We start from the raw sequence: 15,209 nt of genomic DNA on the forward strand, positions 1-15,209 counted from the left end.
ATCTGAGCAATTGAAGATGTTTATCTTCAGGCTTTAACAGGAGTGTTAGTCCCCGTAGAGGCACAGGCGCTGGGCAAAGTGAGAGACACAACAGCAGGACAGCTGCCATTCGGACAGCTTCTGCGGAGAGACGACTGTCAGGTTTGGGGACACATGGTGTGCCAAGGGGCCTTGCCCCTTTAGTTCCTGCCTCTTCACTCGTGGAGACCCTTCCCCAGGGAGCTGGGCGCCCCTCAGGAGCTGCAGATTGGAAGGCGGCCTCCTTTGTGGTGTTGGGGTTGGGTCGCGTCCGAGTTGGGAGCTGATCCATCCAGGCCCCGAGCCCCCCCCCGGCCTGGATCCTGTGTGGGGACCGAGGGCTTGGCACGCCAAGCCACCCTCCTCGTGCGGGAGGCTTTTGTGCTCAGCCTCGATCCTTCCATTTGCTTCAGCGGCCCGTTGCGTCCTGCATCTGATGCCAGCGGGAGTTTCTGCAAACCCGCGTAACGGTTTTCTCTGCCGCTTGCAAAGGGCTTGAACTGGTTCTGGACTGACGTTCGGGTTTCTGTGAAGGATTGGTTTGGGGACCATCTCCAGCTTTATGGACCCAAAGCAGCTTGGCGTGCCACACAGATCTCCCAAACTCGCCTTTCTACAACCCCTTCTGTGGCCGTCCCCAGCTTTGAAAGCGGCCCCGCCATCCTTCCGGGCGCCGAGGTCACAAACCTTGGAATCATCCTTGCTTCCTGTCTTTCTCTAACTGCCACATCCCATCTGTCATCAGACACTGTTGGCTTCCCCTTCAAAATACAGCCAGAACCTGCCCGTTTCTCACTGCCTCCGTTGGTCTGGGCACTGTCACCTCTAGCTTCCCTCGTAGCCCTGCTGTCACCTCGCCCACCTCACCCACAGCTGCCAGAGGGAATCTGTTAATAACGAGGTGGTCTCTGTCGCCCCTGTGCTCAAAACCTTCCCCTGGCTCCCGTCTCCCTCAGAGCAAAAACCAAATTGCCCAGAGGGCGGCCATCTGATGTCTTCACGTCTCCTGCTCACTCTGTCCCAGGCACACTGCCTCTCTGCTGTGCCTCAACACACCAGATGTGTGCCTCAGGGCCTTTGCACGGACTACTCCCGGCTTCACCCAACTGTCAGTTTTCAGGGAGGCCCTCCCTAATTAGCTAATTTACATAACTTAAACTTTAAAAATGCGGTTTCAAACCGCACCTCCTCCCGGGCTTTTTCCTGCTTTGTTTTCCTCCATGGAGTGTCACCCTCTTCTGTACCATATGTCTCCCTAGTTTGTTTGTTTACCATCTGTCCCTAGAGCATCGGCTCTGCAAAGGTGGGAACTTGCGTCTGTTTTGTTCCCTGCTGTATCCCAGGCCCTAGAACACAGTAGGTGCTCAATAAATATTTGTCCGATGATTGATCAAATCACCCGGGCAACCACCTTATGGTCTGAATGAGGGTTTGGAATAGTTGATGACCCCTAAAAAAAAAATGTGCTGGATGTGTCTGAGCTCTGAGTATGCATAAGGGCTCCCCTTCTGTCCACAGCTCCCAGAGACGGTTCACTTGCCAATCTGGTGGCTGAGGGAGTGAGTAATCTATTACTCTTGCCTGTGAGTGAAAAGTTCCATTGATACTGTGTCTACACGTTCTTTGAAAATGTCAGGGGGGATGAATCATGGGCTGAAGGACTGTGCCATGGCTGGCCAGTGAGTTGGCTCCATGACTAAGTCTCCCCCCTGTGATGTCACCAGAGTCCCAGCCCCACTACCCAGCAAAAGGGAAAAGCGATTTCCCTGGAGATGACTGACCCGACTCTGGTGTGGCCGTGCCAGCCCCGAGCAGTGTGGGCTTAAGTCAAAGGCGTGACCTGCGGGGACACTCGTAACCGCGTGGCAAGTCACTTTACTTCTCTTGAGTTCCCTTGTGCGTAAAGTGGGGATAATGGTCATTCATTAAACCACCATTGACACAAAGTAGGAGCTGGAGAGGGTGAGTGAACCCGCCAGGGAGGCACCTGTTGGTGAGAGAAATAGGTGACAAACAGGTAAGGGAAGAAAGACAACAGTCGCACCATTGAGAAGCTCACGAAGGGGATAGAACGGGACATAGAGAGCTGGGGTGAGCTGGGTTGGGGGGGCCGGTGTGAAAGGGGACTTCAGGGGGGGATGGCGCCAAATAGAGACCTGCAGGTAGGGACCGAGCGATGTGAAAATCTGGGTGGAGGAACCAGCAAGGGCACCAGCCATGAGGTGGGAAGAAGCTCCCAAGGGTGGAGGGCAGAGACCGGTGTGCTGCCGTGGGGGGAGGGCAGAAGACGGGGTGGAACAAAGTCAGGGTCAGAGGATGTAGGGACCGGAGAGCCCAGTGGGAAAGTTGTGTTTTATGAACCTGCCGAGGGAATGTCGTGACGTATAAAGAGCACAAGGGCAGGAAAGACGCGTCCTTTCTTCGGGGGTGGCTCTGCTGGAGGGGCACAGACCCCTGCTGGAGCAGGAAAGAGCCTCTGATGGGTTGTCTCCTGGGCTTCCTCAAGTCTGCAGGCTGTCCAGGCAGGGCCGGCCCGGGGAAACCAGACAGGGATCCCGGGGAGGTGCAGGGTGGCCGGCTGAGTCTGGGTCACCTTCCTACCTAGGGCCACATTGGGCCCTTCGTTACCTTCGAACAGCAGCGGCGTGGAGGGCGGCTCCCGGCTCTACTTCAACACCGCAGGGCCACGTTTATTGGGGACTGGCCATCCATCACATCTTCAGGCTGTGAAGACGTGAGCGATGGGGCTGACATCCTCCATCTTCGCGATTTTCTGCTTCTGAACCGGAGAGTTGCCGCTCCGGCACCAGGAGGGGGCGCTAGATCACTTTAGAAAAGGTCACAATGTCTACTAGACTTTTTTTTTCCCCCCAAAGGTAACATTCTTTAACTCAACTTTCTTACATTAAAAACACACTTTAGTCTTATTTTTAGAAATAACGTCCACGAAATCATAGATTTTCTGTACTGGTTCAATCTTTTCTCTAATACCCACGAAAATAAATACATCCTGACCACCGCAGTCCTTTAGAGAGCACGTCTGGTAAGCAGGCATCGCCTAACAGCTCTATAACTATGGCTTCGTTTAACCCCCACAACAACCTTATGAGGTCGGTACTATTATCCTCGCTTTACAGATGAAAAATGGAGGCAGGTGTTCCCAGACTCGCTGTGTGTCCCACTGTGGCCGACGGTAGAGGCACCCACAGGAGGTATCTTGAGTAGTCAAAACAGAAAAAACAAGGTTGGCAACCAGGGGCTGATGGGGGGGGGGGGGGGAAATGGGGGGGGTGGTTCAATGGGTACAGCGTTTCAGTTTTGCAACACAAAAAAGTTGCGGAGATCTGTCGCATGACAATGTGAATAAATTGAGCGTTCAGATGGTAAATTTTATGTGTATTTTTTTGAACCACCATTGAAAATTTTATTTATTTTTTAATTTTTAAAAATGTTTATTTTTGAGAGCGCACACACACACGTGTGAGCAGGGGAGGGGCAGAGAGAGAGGGAGACGGGATTTGAAGCAGGCTCTGTGCTGTGCAGAGAGCCCTTTTTGGGGCTCAAACTCACGACCCTGGAGATCTGACCTGAGCCGAAGTTGGATGCTTAACCTACTGAGACACCCAAGCGCCCCTTGAAGTTTTTCTAAGAAGTAGAATAAAATTTTTTTCTTATTTGAGGTCCAGCCATGTAGATGTTCTCCAGTGAAAAATAAAGGTTCAAGGACCACAGGAAGAAAGCTGTGTGCAGTAGGCGCCTCGGCATGGTGTCCGTGGGAGGGCACAGAGACTGGGGACCTCTCAGTCTACCTTGTGACAGGCTTGGTGTCACTCCAAGGGCCCTTGTTTGGAGGAGCGTTCTGAGCAGGGTGGACCATGAGTGTGATCTAGTATGCCTTTTTTTTTTTTTTAAAGCTAAGTATGTAGTCACTGAGTCACGTATGTATGTTTGCACGTATCTTTCCCTCCAAAAATGTAATGAGACTATCAAGTGATCTGGCTTCAAGGATTAAGCTTCAGATTTATTGACACTTTCCAAATTGAACTCTTGAAACAGAGATGCCTGCAGTGTTTAAAGAAAAAAATCCAACAACACAAAAAGAGTAAAACGTAAGTGCCTATCCTTATTCCCAATTTGGAGACCCCCAGCCTCCTGCCCTAGAGCAGCCATGGCGATGGGGCATCTTGAGTGTCCTTCCCGAGGTGATCTCTGAGTTTGAGGACTGAAGACAGAGGCAGCCGGGCATGTGAGGGTCTGGGAGAAGACTGTACTCCTCTTGTGTTTACATTATCCCAGTTTTGGGATTGAGGTCTCCTCTGACGTGGAAACCAGAAAACGATTGTGAAAATAGCCTACCACATGCCTCCATGTGACCGAGAACACATGCTAGAGATGGTCTGAATGAGTCCTCCCTGCGGATATGGAAGACCATGGGGGATAAAGGGGATCCTTGGGGAGAACTTCTTCCAGAAGCATAGATCTTATAGGGTTCTCACCTCCTTTATGGAGTTTTACAAGTGAGGTCGGTGGGGAGAGCCTGGGCTTGACTCAAGGCTGTACTTCTTGGAAAGACCTGTAGGTGGGGCTGAAGGATAAGGAACAGATAAAACCAGCGGCCCCGGGACTCTTGTCGTTCAGATCCACCCAGTTACCACTCCTACAGCCCTCGCACAAGTACAGCATGGGAAGGCCAGCTTCTGGTACGTTAATATCTCTGAGATCCACAAGGCGGAAATTAATGGACACTTATGTAGCATCTGTTACGGGGCGAGGCCCCTCCACGCTTCTTCGTGTACCAGCATCTTTCTCCTTCTTCCTTCTCGAGACTATAAACATCCCGGATCACGCAGGGAACAGAGATTGAGTGGACGAGGCAGGGGGTGTGAGAAACGCATCTCCTTTTATTATGTGTTTCGCTTCTCCATTTTGGGTGGGTGTCAGAAGGGCAGAGAAAGATCTTTCTGTTGTAAGAAACATTACAGGCCCCAGGGAAGCAACAGACGCTCTGGTTGGAGGTCAGGCAGTGACGGGTCTGCCTGCTGTTGGGGGCAGGGGACTCTGAGCCACAGGACAGCACGCGACCATCGGAAGGGGATGGCTGTTCCTCAGCCTGTGTTCCTCACCGGCGCCTGCTTGGCAAGAATACAGGCCTGGTGCTTCCCGAGGTTCAGATTGTGTCGAGAAGCCAGACACCCAGATCGTTATGCAAGAGCTCCAGGTTTTAAAATGTTAGCGACTCAGGGGACAATGTGTGGTCCAAATAAAAGGCTTCCACGGGCTATAGATGTAGTCTCCACACTGCCAAGTCTCCACCTCTGGAAAGAGTTGCTATTGGTCTCTTAGCTTGGGGGGGGGGCGTGGGGGAAGAAGGGAGCCCTAGTGAGTGTCACCAGGTGCCTGGGAGGAGACTTGATGTCTGTCACCTCATGTTACTGTTTATCTACTCTGTGAAGTGTTCTGAGTAAGCAGAAGAGCTCGAGCCTCTCTGCCTGCTGTCGCTCTGTGAATAAGAGGCCAAGCAGAGTGGGAAGCCAGGCTGTAGTGCCTCCTTCAGAAGTTAGGGACCAGGACATCTGGAAATCACCCACTCAGAATTAGCCTGCCTCCCAGCAGCACTCTTCACAATCCCGGAAGGGTGGAAACAACCCAGATGTCCATCAACTGGTGAGTGGATGAACAAAATGAGGTCTATCCACATGAGGGAATGTTACTCAGCCATAAAAAGGAACAAAGTGCTGATACATGTAGCAACATGGAGAAGCCTTGAAAACATTATGGCAAGTAAAAGAAGCCAGACCCAAAAGGCCACATATTGTAGGATTCCATTTATATGAAACGTCCTGGGTTGGCAACTCCACAGAGAAAATAGGTTAGTGGTTGCCAGGGTTTGGGAGGAGGGAAAACGGGGGATGACTGCTTAATGGATGTGGGGTTTCTGTTTCGGGTGATGACAACGTTCTGGAACTGGATGGTAGTAACGGGGGCTGCCCAACGTTGTGAATGTACTAAACGCCCTTGATGGTAAATCTGATGTTTTATGTATTTTGCTGTAATAAAGAGAAGCCACTGGGGGCGGGGGAGATCAGTCTGTGGATCCCCCTCCCCTCTGGTATTGAGGCTGCCTTCGTGCATCGCAAGGTTTCCTGCTCGGTCACCTGTCACCTGGAGATCTCCTGACATGCAGTTTCGGATGCAGTTTGTCCCCGCAGGGCCTGAGAACCTGCATTTCAACAGGCTCCCAGGCGAGGCTGATGCTGCAGGGCCGGGGACCGCACTTGGAGCACCCTCGGTACCTTAAGAACAAGTAAAAGAGACACAGAGTTCTTAAGGAACCTGGCCAAGTCCTCCACCTCCTAAGTGGCCAAGCCAACACTTTAAACTCACTCCAGCCAACTAAACCTCAGGGGAGGTGGGGAGGCCACTAATTGATGCTAAGGGTTGAGCTAATAGTTAAGTGTTACTTTGTGTTGGGCCGAGGGTTCAGTGCTCGAACTTGGATGGGAAAAAAAAAAACCCGGCTTTGTTTCACTAACCTCGAATTGAAATTTAGCATTTTCTTCCACCACGTGCATAGCAACAAACCCCCACAGTATTCGCAGTGCCCTTGGCCCATGATGGAGTTCAGGACACGGGAGAGAACTCGAGACTTGCCTCCTCCAAATGTGCTGCTTCGACATATTGATTATTTGGAGCTGAAGGCACTGGAAAAACAGCAGGTGCAAAAAAGACACTGTGACCTCCCTTTTCCTTTTTGAAAGCAGGAGATAAACTCCCACGTGAAAGATGTCTCCTCCTGCACCAGAAGGAAAGCAACATTCTTATCACCAGAGACAGGGAGTCTCGGCAGAAAAAATCTGCACAAGCTCTGCTGAAATAACTCATCCTCCTTTAGCCTTCCCATGTATTTTGGTTACCTTTCCGTAACTGTTACTTTGTTCAACCTAGTGTAGCACAGAGGGCTTGCCATTTCTCTGGTCTTCACTTCCTTATGAGGGCTCCACCTCCCGCGAAACTTTTATGAAATAAACATTTGTGCTTTCTCTCTTGTTAATCTGTCTTTTGTTACACAACCCAGCTGAGAACCTAGAGGGGTAGAAGGAAAAAGATTTTTTCCCCTTCCCCTACATGGATCACTCACATGATAAATCCCAGATATTTTTCGTAACTCTTCACACTTGCTGCAGACATCTTGAAATACTGTTCCTGTCCCACATTACCTCCAAATTGTGGTTAATTGGGAGCACTGCTCTATCTTGTTAATGGGTGAATAAAGAAGCTCATTTATTATTGAACTGCCGACTGGTTTTAAAAAATATTTTGAGGGCATCCCTCTCTCCCTCTAAACAAACAAACAAACAAACAAACAAATGTTAACACATATTTTGATAACTGTATCTCAGTATGGTGGGTTTCTATTGCAGTCCTATGCATTTTATTTCCTGAATTGAAGGCTGTTGTTCTGAGCAGGTGTCCATGGCCCAAAATGGTTAAGCACCTGTGTTTTAGGTGCTGTGCTTTACAGGCTCTGCCTCATTTAACTTTCAAAACAGCTTTTCATGGGGCGTCTGGGTGGCTCAGCCGGTTAAGCATTTGACTTCCGACTTCCGGCTCAGGCCATGATCTCATTATAAATCTGGCTGCTCAGTGGGTGCCAGCTTCTGGCAGCCTCCGGGCGGTAGACTGTGGTTGGCAGGTCGTGGTGTTTACAGCAACACTAACTGAAAACTTACTATGTGCCAAGCAATATTCTAAGCATTTTACGCGTGTTAACTTGTTTTCTCTCTGCAAAACAACCCTGTGAGGTAGGTGTTATCATCAGCATACCCATTTTACAGATGAGGAAACGATGGCTGAGAAAGGGGAAATCGCTCCCTCTCGACCACTTTCAAAGCCATTCATTGACTGTGCCTTGTTTGGACTGCCATGGTGACAGCCTTTGATTGGGTCGTGTACCCTACAAGGCCTGCCACCCTTATTATCTGACACGCCTCCCAATTTCTGCATGCAGGTTGTTAGTCTGGGCCCTGTAGTTTTCCATTTGAAATGTCATCCTCTGCTCAGTCTTCTGAGACCTTTGGGGTAGGAATGGGAGTGGGGGGTGTGTTGCAGATTTATCTCGGGGGTTCCTGACCAGAACCTCTGGTATCGATGATTTTTTTCAAAGCCCCCCCCCCCCCCCCCAAAGAGAAGCTTCTAGTGTAGCAGGGCTGAGAACTTCTGGATAACTTAGGAAAGAATCTCAGCCCCGCTCAGTGTGATGAGTCCTGATGACATGCTGTCCACACGCTGCATTGGTTGTGCCTCCTTGCAAATGTGTGCAGAGCGACACATGAGCTAGAGGCTGGGATGTAGCAGGAGGGAGAGGAGACACCTGACCGTGACGTCATGACCTGAGCAGCTCCCAGTGGGGTTGGGGGGAGGGGAGGGAGTTAAGGAGGAGGCGAGCTGGAAGAACAGTCCAGGTAAAGAGGATCCGCAGTGTGGCAGAGAGAGAGGCTGAAAGGTTTGGGCGTGAACCCTTACGCGTTCAACTGCAGCTTGCCCGGACCTGAACCTCCTGTCCTCTGCTTCCCCACGGCCTGGGTGCAAACCTCTACATGCCCAGAGCTTCCAAGAGAGGAAGGAGAAGCAGAGAAGGAAGACGATGGGGAGAGGAGCTGGGGCCTGGTCACGGAGGACTGGAGATGGCGTTATGGGTCTTAGACTTAAAAACATTTTTTTTTTTTAACATTTATTTATTATTGAGAGACAGAGAGGCACAGAGCATGAGCAGGGGAGGGGCCGAGAGATGGAGAGACACAGAATCGGAAGCGGGCTCCAGGCTCTGAGCTGTCAGCATGAAGCCCGACGCGGGGCTCGAACCCATGGACTGCGAGATCATGACCTGAGCCGAAGTCGGACGCTGAACCGACTGAGCCACCCAGGCGCCCCTGTGGGTCTTAGACTTTAGCTTGAGGGTCGAGGTGTTTACTTTTTTTTTTTTTTTTTTAAGCACACGGGCCCCAGAAGTTGGTAAAGGTGGTTGGGGCAGCAACGGAGGTGACCAGCTATTGTGGTTCGTGCAGGATGTTAAGCACCAAACCAGGAAAGCCCCAGGCAAACCGGGACAGCTGGTCACCCTAGCAGAAGCCAAGTGTCCCATCACCTTCACCTCTGCCTCCTCCCGGTCCCACCAGTGTGGGTTTGGACCAGTGTCTCTCAAACTCCACCGTGTACATCAGTCATCCAGACTCTTGTTGAGATGCAGACAGATTCCACTGCTGGGGCAAGAGCTGGATGCTTAACTGACTGAGCCACTCAGGATCCCTGCAAGCCAGCTACTTTTGACCATGACGAGGAGAGAGCGAGGCTCTCATCATCCAAAAAGCACACTTGTATTTCCACTGGCTTGTCCGGGCCCCAGCTTTGCAGTGCAAATCAGCTGCTGAATATATTTTTTGTTTAAAATCCATGCACAGCACCCACAGACCGCACCCGCCACAGGCACGGTTGGTTTGGTCTTTCTAATTGGGTGCGATGGGGTCGCCTTTGGTATTTTCCTCTCCTCCTTTCTCCTCCTTTTAGCTCACTTACTTCTCACCCCACAGTAGGCTGGGTCAGTGTGCAAGGGAAGACATTCCCCGGGAAGATGAGAACGCTCCCTGAGCCGCCCCCTGGAGAGAGATTGCAATAAAGAATTGTTTCCCTCTCCTTCTTCCGAGCAAGTAGAGGCAAGTTTGTTGAAATGCTGGAAGGGACAACAGTGACACTTGAGTTCCTAGGAATGCGGTTTTGAGGGGAAGGAGTCTGTTCGAGCCCCCCCCCCCCTCCACCCCCAGCCAGTCCTGCTCCCTCTCACTGCTGCATAGACAGGATGGCTCCGGAGCGGTCAGCACGGCGGAGCTGGGTCATGTGTGGCCTTGGCAAGTTTCTTATTCTACCTGTAATGTGGGGACAGTGATGGGGCCTGCTGAGCTGGGCATTCCCTGTTTGCTCCCCACACCCATTCTCTGCCCCGGGGGACTGGCCAATAGAAACTGCATCTCTCAGGCATCCTGCCTTCTGGCTTCTGGTTGGGTTTGCAAAGGGAGGCACTGGCAAAAGATGGGCATTTTTTTTTTTTTTTTTTTTACCTGTTTCCTCCCTGCTCGGGCCTGCAGCTGTGGGTTTCTATACGACCACAGCTCCTGCTGGGAAGATGCCTCTATAGCTCCAGGGCTGGGGATGTGTTCCGATTACCAATGTATTTTGCCTGTCGGCTCCAAATTCACCCTTCAATACTACCTGTTCTGTGATAACGCACAGGGCTCCGCAAACATCCTTCCTTTGTAGTGAGTGCAATGTTAAACGCCATCAGTAGAGGGCGCTAAAGGGATGCGGCTGGCTCACCTGTTTTCATGCTTAGTCCGCTTTCAGCCCAGGGGGTGGAGCATGTCCCCAGGCCAGGCCAATCAGAGCGCTGACTCCTGGTGGCCTCACTCATGGACTCAGGGGTGGGCACGTGGTCTAAGCCACCTCACAGTCAGAGTGAATCTCAAAACTTGTGGCAGGAGCCACCCAAAAGGTGCCTTGCTCCTTCCTGTTGGACTTGAATTTGAGGAGATGAGAGGCGGGGCGTCTGCAGCCCTGTTGTCACTATGCAGGGAGAGTCTTGAGCTGCCAGGGGGAACAAGAGTGGAGCCCAGCAGGTGGAGGCTGTAAGATGGTGACTTCTCATGACTTTGAACCGCACCTGAGGCGGGCAGGACCTTGGACTTTCAGATACGTGAACCTATGAATGTCCTTTCTCCACACTCCTTTCTCCCCACTCCTCACTTAAGCCAGTTTGAGTTGGGTTTTCTGCTATTTAGAAGCATAATAGTCCTGCCTGATATAATATCCATTACAATTTTTACAAAGTGGCTTTAGGAAAAAACTACGACCAAATACCTCCTCCTTGTCAAACACTTGATTGCATTATCTCACGTGATCCTTTCCCCGTCCCCGCACAGCCTTGGAGAAAGGCATTATTATCCCTTTTTTCCAGATGAAGAAAACAATGCTCAAAGAAGCTAGGTAACTAGCTCAAGGCTACTTAGTTAGGCACTGGTAGAAACAGGACACAGCCCCTCATAGCACCCCATGCTGCTTCCCCGCAGAACGAAGCCATCTGTCCACCTTCTCGAGGGGCCCAAGCCGTGCACTGCAACAGGGAATACACACTGGCTGCAGGGGAAGGCAGGGGGGAAATCTGGGTCCCCGAGTAATTGGACAATACAGTTCCCCCACATCGATTATCTAACTGCTAATGAAAAGATCTCCCAATTGCGGTCCTGCCAAACCTGTTGGAACGAAGTGCGAACGCGCATTTGCAATTAGCAGCCACTGCCGTGCAGGCAAATGAGAAACGTGTGAAAGTCCTTCGGAATGTTATAAAAAAGCAGGCTAAGGCATACCCTTGTTATCTTGTGTATGCTATTAATTTACCAGACCTCTTTCATTGTTGCTAGTTGAGTTCTCGGGGAGCAATGAACACTAATGGCCATAGCTACTATTTATTGAACACTTACTATGGGCCAGATTCTGTTCTTGATGCTTTATAGTGTTTGTTTCACCCAATTGGCTCATCACTCCAGGTTGATGTGGATTATTATTCCTTTTTTTTTTTTTTTTTTTTTTAACAGAGGACCAATGAGAGGTTTAGTAACCTACCCGGAGATACACAGCAAGGCAGTGTCAGGGAATCGAACTGGAGATTCCTCGGCTCCAAAGCCCAGGATCCTTCTTTCTGTTCTGGGACTTGGAATGCCTTCTGCTACTCCAAATTTTCCCACTCATCATAATAGCATGTGCCTATCTGGGGTGGTTTAATTAAGAAAATTGGGCGGATTGACTCTTCTGAAGGCAAGTGTGCCTGGTTGGCTAGAGTGCTCTGTTCAGCTTTAAGGTACTCTTATTCTTAAGGCTGTCTGGATAGATGCTAAAGTTCACAGGACCCTTCCTGGATGCCCAGTTCAGACTCAGGTATGCACCAGTCAGTGAACATGGCAGAAACCCAATTCATTGAATCATATGAATAAAAAGTCCAATGGAAGGGATGGCTTCAGGTATTTCTGGTTCCAGAGATTCAACACTGCCTAGAACCTAGTTTCGCTCTCTCCGTCCTTTGGATCCCTTTCCTCTGTATTGGGTCTATACTCAGGCCGATCTTTATACCAGCTCTGTACCACTCAGGTTTATATTCAGTGAGCAAGAGAGAAGATCTTTGCTGACAGGCCCGTAAGAATCTGAACATCCGTTTGGAGGATAGATTCCAGAAATATATCTGCTCTAAGGCATCCTCAAGGACCCGGATTCTCATCTTCCTGTCCTACTGCCCTCAGCACTTAGCTTGTATGTTTATGATCACCTCCTGGTCCAAGAGGGCTGTTTGAGATCCAGCAATCGCATGTATGTTCCAGGAACAGGAAGAACAGAAGTACCATCTCCTCCCTTTGAAGGAAACTTCTGAAAGTCCCCCACAAGACTAGATCTCACTGGCCAGAACTAGGATTGGCCATTGGCCATTTGGTCGCATCCAGCTGCAAGGGAGGCTGGGAAATATAACCTCCATTCTCAGTGGCAGCACATTTGGATCAACTGGGTGGAATTTGATCGACATTAGTAAGAAGGAAGGGGAGTGTGGATGTCGGACGGGCCACTAGAAGTTCTGTCCCAGTGGCCGTTGGCAGATGCTAGTGGAGAGAGGGAGCCCGGGTGCCCACTAAAGCCGGCAGACTGTGTTGAGCTGAGGTCGTATAGCTCCTCCAGCGTGAAACGGGTATCTTAGAAGGAGCTCCGGAACAGTGGCCCTAAGTTCTGGATTGCTAAATACAGCTCTGCCACGAACTGGCTGTATGATCACATACACGTCATTTTGCCTCTTGTGCCTCAGTTTCTCCCACTGTAAGATGGGGATAATAATCCCACCAGCTGGATATGCTCTGGCTGCAAGCTGAGAACGCCTGACAAGCAGTCGGATGACCAAATTGTGCAGGTTTTCCGGGAGCTTTTCTGGGTTCAGAATTGAATGTGGCATCCCAGGAACCACCCCGGGCCTGGGCAAACCAGGGTGGTTGGCGCCCAAGTGGCAGCAACTTAATCCTGAAGACATCCCCGGGTGGGTCCGGCAGCTTAGCCACATCCTCGCGGCCTGCTGCGGGCTCTTTGCGTCTTTCAGCCCCGCCTCCTTCACCGGTTGGGTTTCCTTCCTCCCAGCTGAGCAGCCCCTGGTGACGAGTGTGGCCACCCAGCTGCGGCACCCATTGCCTTAGCCCGGGCTCCCTAGAAGCAGAAGCTGGGGGGCTGAGATGGGGGTTGACGGGCGCGTGATTTAACAGGCGTGCTCGCAAAAGAAACCAGCAAGGGAGGAGGGAAGCAGGACGGCGCGGGGAAGAGGGCCAAGTGTGGTTTCAGCTGGAGCTGGGTCTTAGCAGGACCCCATGGGGAGCTGGGACGCATGCGCACCATCACGGGACGCGCACGCCCCCGGTCAGCCGCTCACTGGCCGTGCCCCTCTGGATGCTGTGAGTCCCTGGGGAGGGCGCTGCCATGAGGCACGACAACGCACAGAAGCTGGGGCTGGACACCCACAGCGTCTTCTACCCACGTGCCCGCTCAACTGCATCCAGGGCAGAAGGGAGGAAAGAGGAGAAAAGGGCTTTCTCCGCTCAGAGGGAAAACATCCGCAGTAACCTCAGGCCGGCTTCTCCTGGGGTCTCATTGCCAGGGCTGGTCGCGTGCCTGCCCCTGGGACATTCCGGCAAAACGGTGATGGGATGACCTTGGCTGGCCTGAACCCTGGGACTGGCTGAACGCTCGACCTCCTGGTGGGGAAGTCAGGGGAACAGCCTTCACGAAGGCACCCAGCAGCCTCTGCCCCCCCGAGACTGAGCACTGATCACAGACACAAGTGGCTGTCACTGACCCTCTAGATCCTTCCCCAGTCCCTGCAGGCAAATATGTTAGACTCTCTTAAAGGAGAGGAGGTACCCTCCGAACTCTCCCAGACCCTGCCTGGCAATTTCTGGGCAAAGGCAGGCTCTTGCCTTACGTTCGTGGAGGAGACTGGAGGACCCACTCCTATTCTTTGCCAGCAGACGATCAGGCTCAGTGTTGGGGGATGTGCTTTTGGCTGGGTCTCCCGATGTATTCTCCTTTGAAAGCAAAATATAGCCCAGCAGCCCCTAATGGGATACAATTGAATACAATTGAATAGCCGAGGGCCAGAGAATAAAGGTACTGCTTCTTTTCTGCCCGCTCCCCTTTCCCCACAACTGTCCCCAGATACCTTGATTGACTGTCACTGCTGAGTAATTTTTATGCCAATTGCAAAAGACCTCTGAGCTTCCAAAGTGAAGAGGCTGTTCCTATTTAATTGACTGTATGGAGAAACCGTTTCTGTCCATTTAGCAGCAGTCCTGGCCACCTATTAAATGCAATTGTCATTTAAAGAATGATTCTAATTACTTTTTTTCTTGGGGGCCCCTGAATGTATAATAATAAAACCTAATAACCAGGAACCCGCACCTAGGATCTGGTCCTTTATTACGCCCTGTCCCCACATCCCCCACCCCGCCGCACCATTTCTTAAAGCAAGGCCAGATGACGGCTTTAAATTTATTTCAAGAAATTCATTTATTTGGATTTTACAGGTCCTTTGCATAAGCAGCACGTTCGTTCCACAAGAGGAAAAAAATCTTTCAGGCTGTTTTTTTTGGTTGCAAACAAAGCCCCACAGTATCTTTTCATACATTTAATTTAAAATACAAAGATGGTGGTGGAGAACTAAATTCACACGGCAGACATTGTTTCCAAGCAGAAACCGACGGGTGACCTGGGTGAGGGGCAGGTTTTCTGCCTGCAGTAATTGTAGTGTCATTGGAGAGGAATAGATTTTAATGAGATTCATGTCACCGTATATATGAGCAGATAGGCCCAATACGTGTATGTATTTTGTAGGGCTCTGTATAGAAGTAAGGGATTCATGCGGATTTGTTGATTCAGCAAGTGTTTATTGAGCACCTACTATGTGCCAGCTGCTGTCCTAGGCCAGAGATGCTCCCGTGAAGGTCCCTGTCCTCATGGAGCCAAACATCTAGTGGAGAGGAAAAGACCATAAGCAAATAAATATATAATGTGTCAGGTGACAATAAGGGTTTTAGAGGAGGATGAAGCAGGGTAAGGGGGCTGGG

This window comes from Panthera onca, chromosome A3 (genome assembly GCF_046562875.1).
Source record: "Panthera onca isolate mPanOnc1 chromosome A3, mPanOnc1 haplotype 2, whole genome shotgun sequence".
Classification (NCBI taxonomy): Eukaryota; Metazoa; Chordata; class Mammalia; order Carnivora; family Felidae; genus Panthera; species Panthera onca.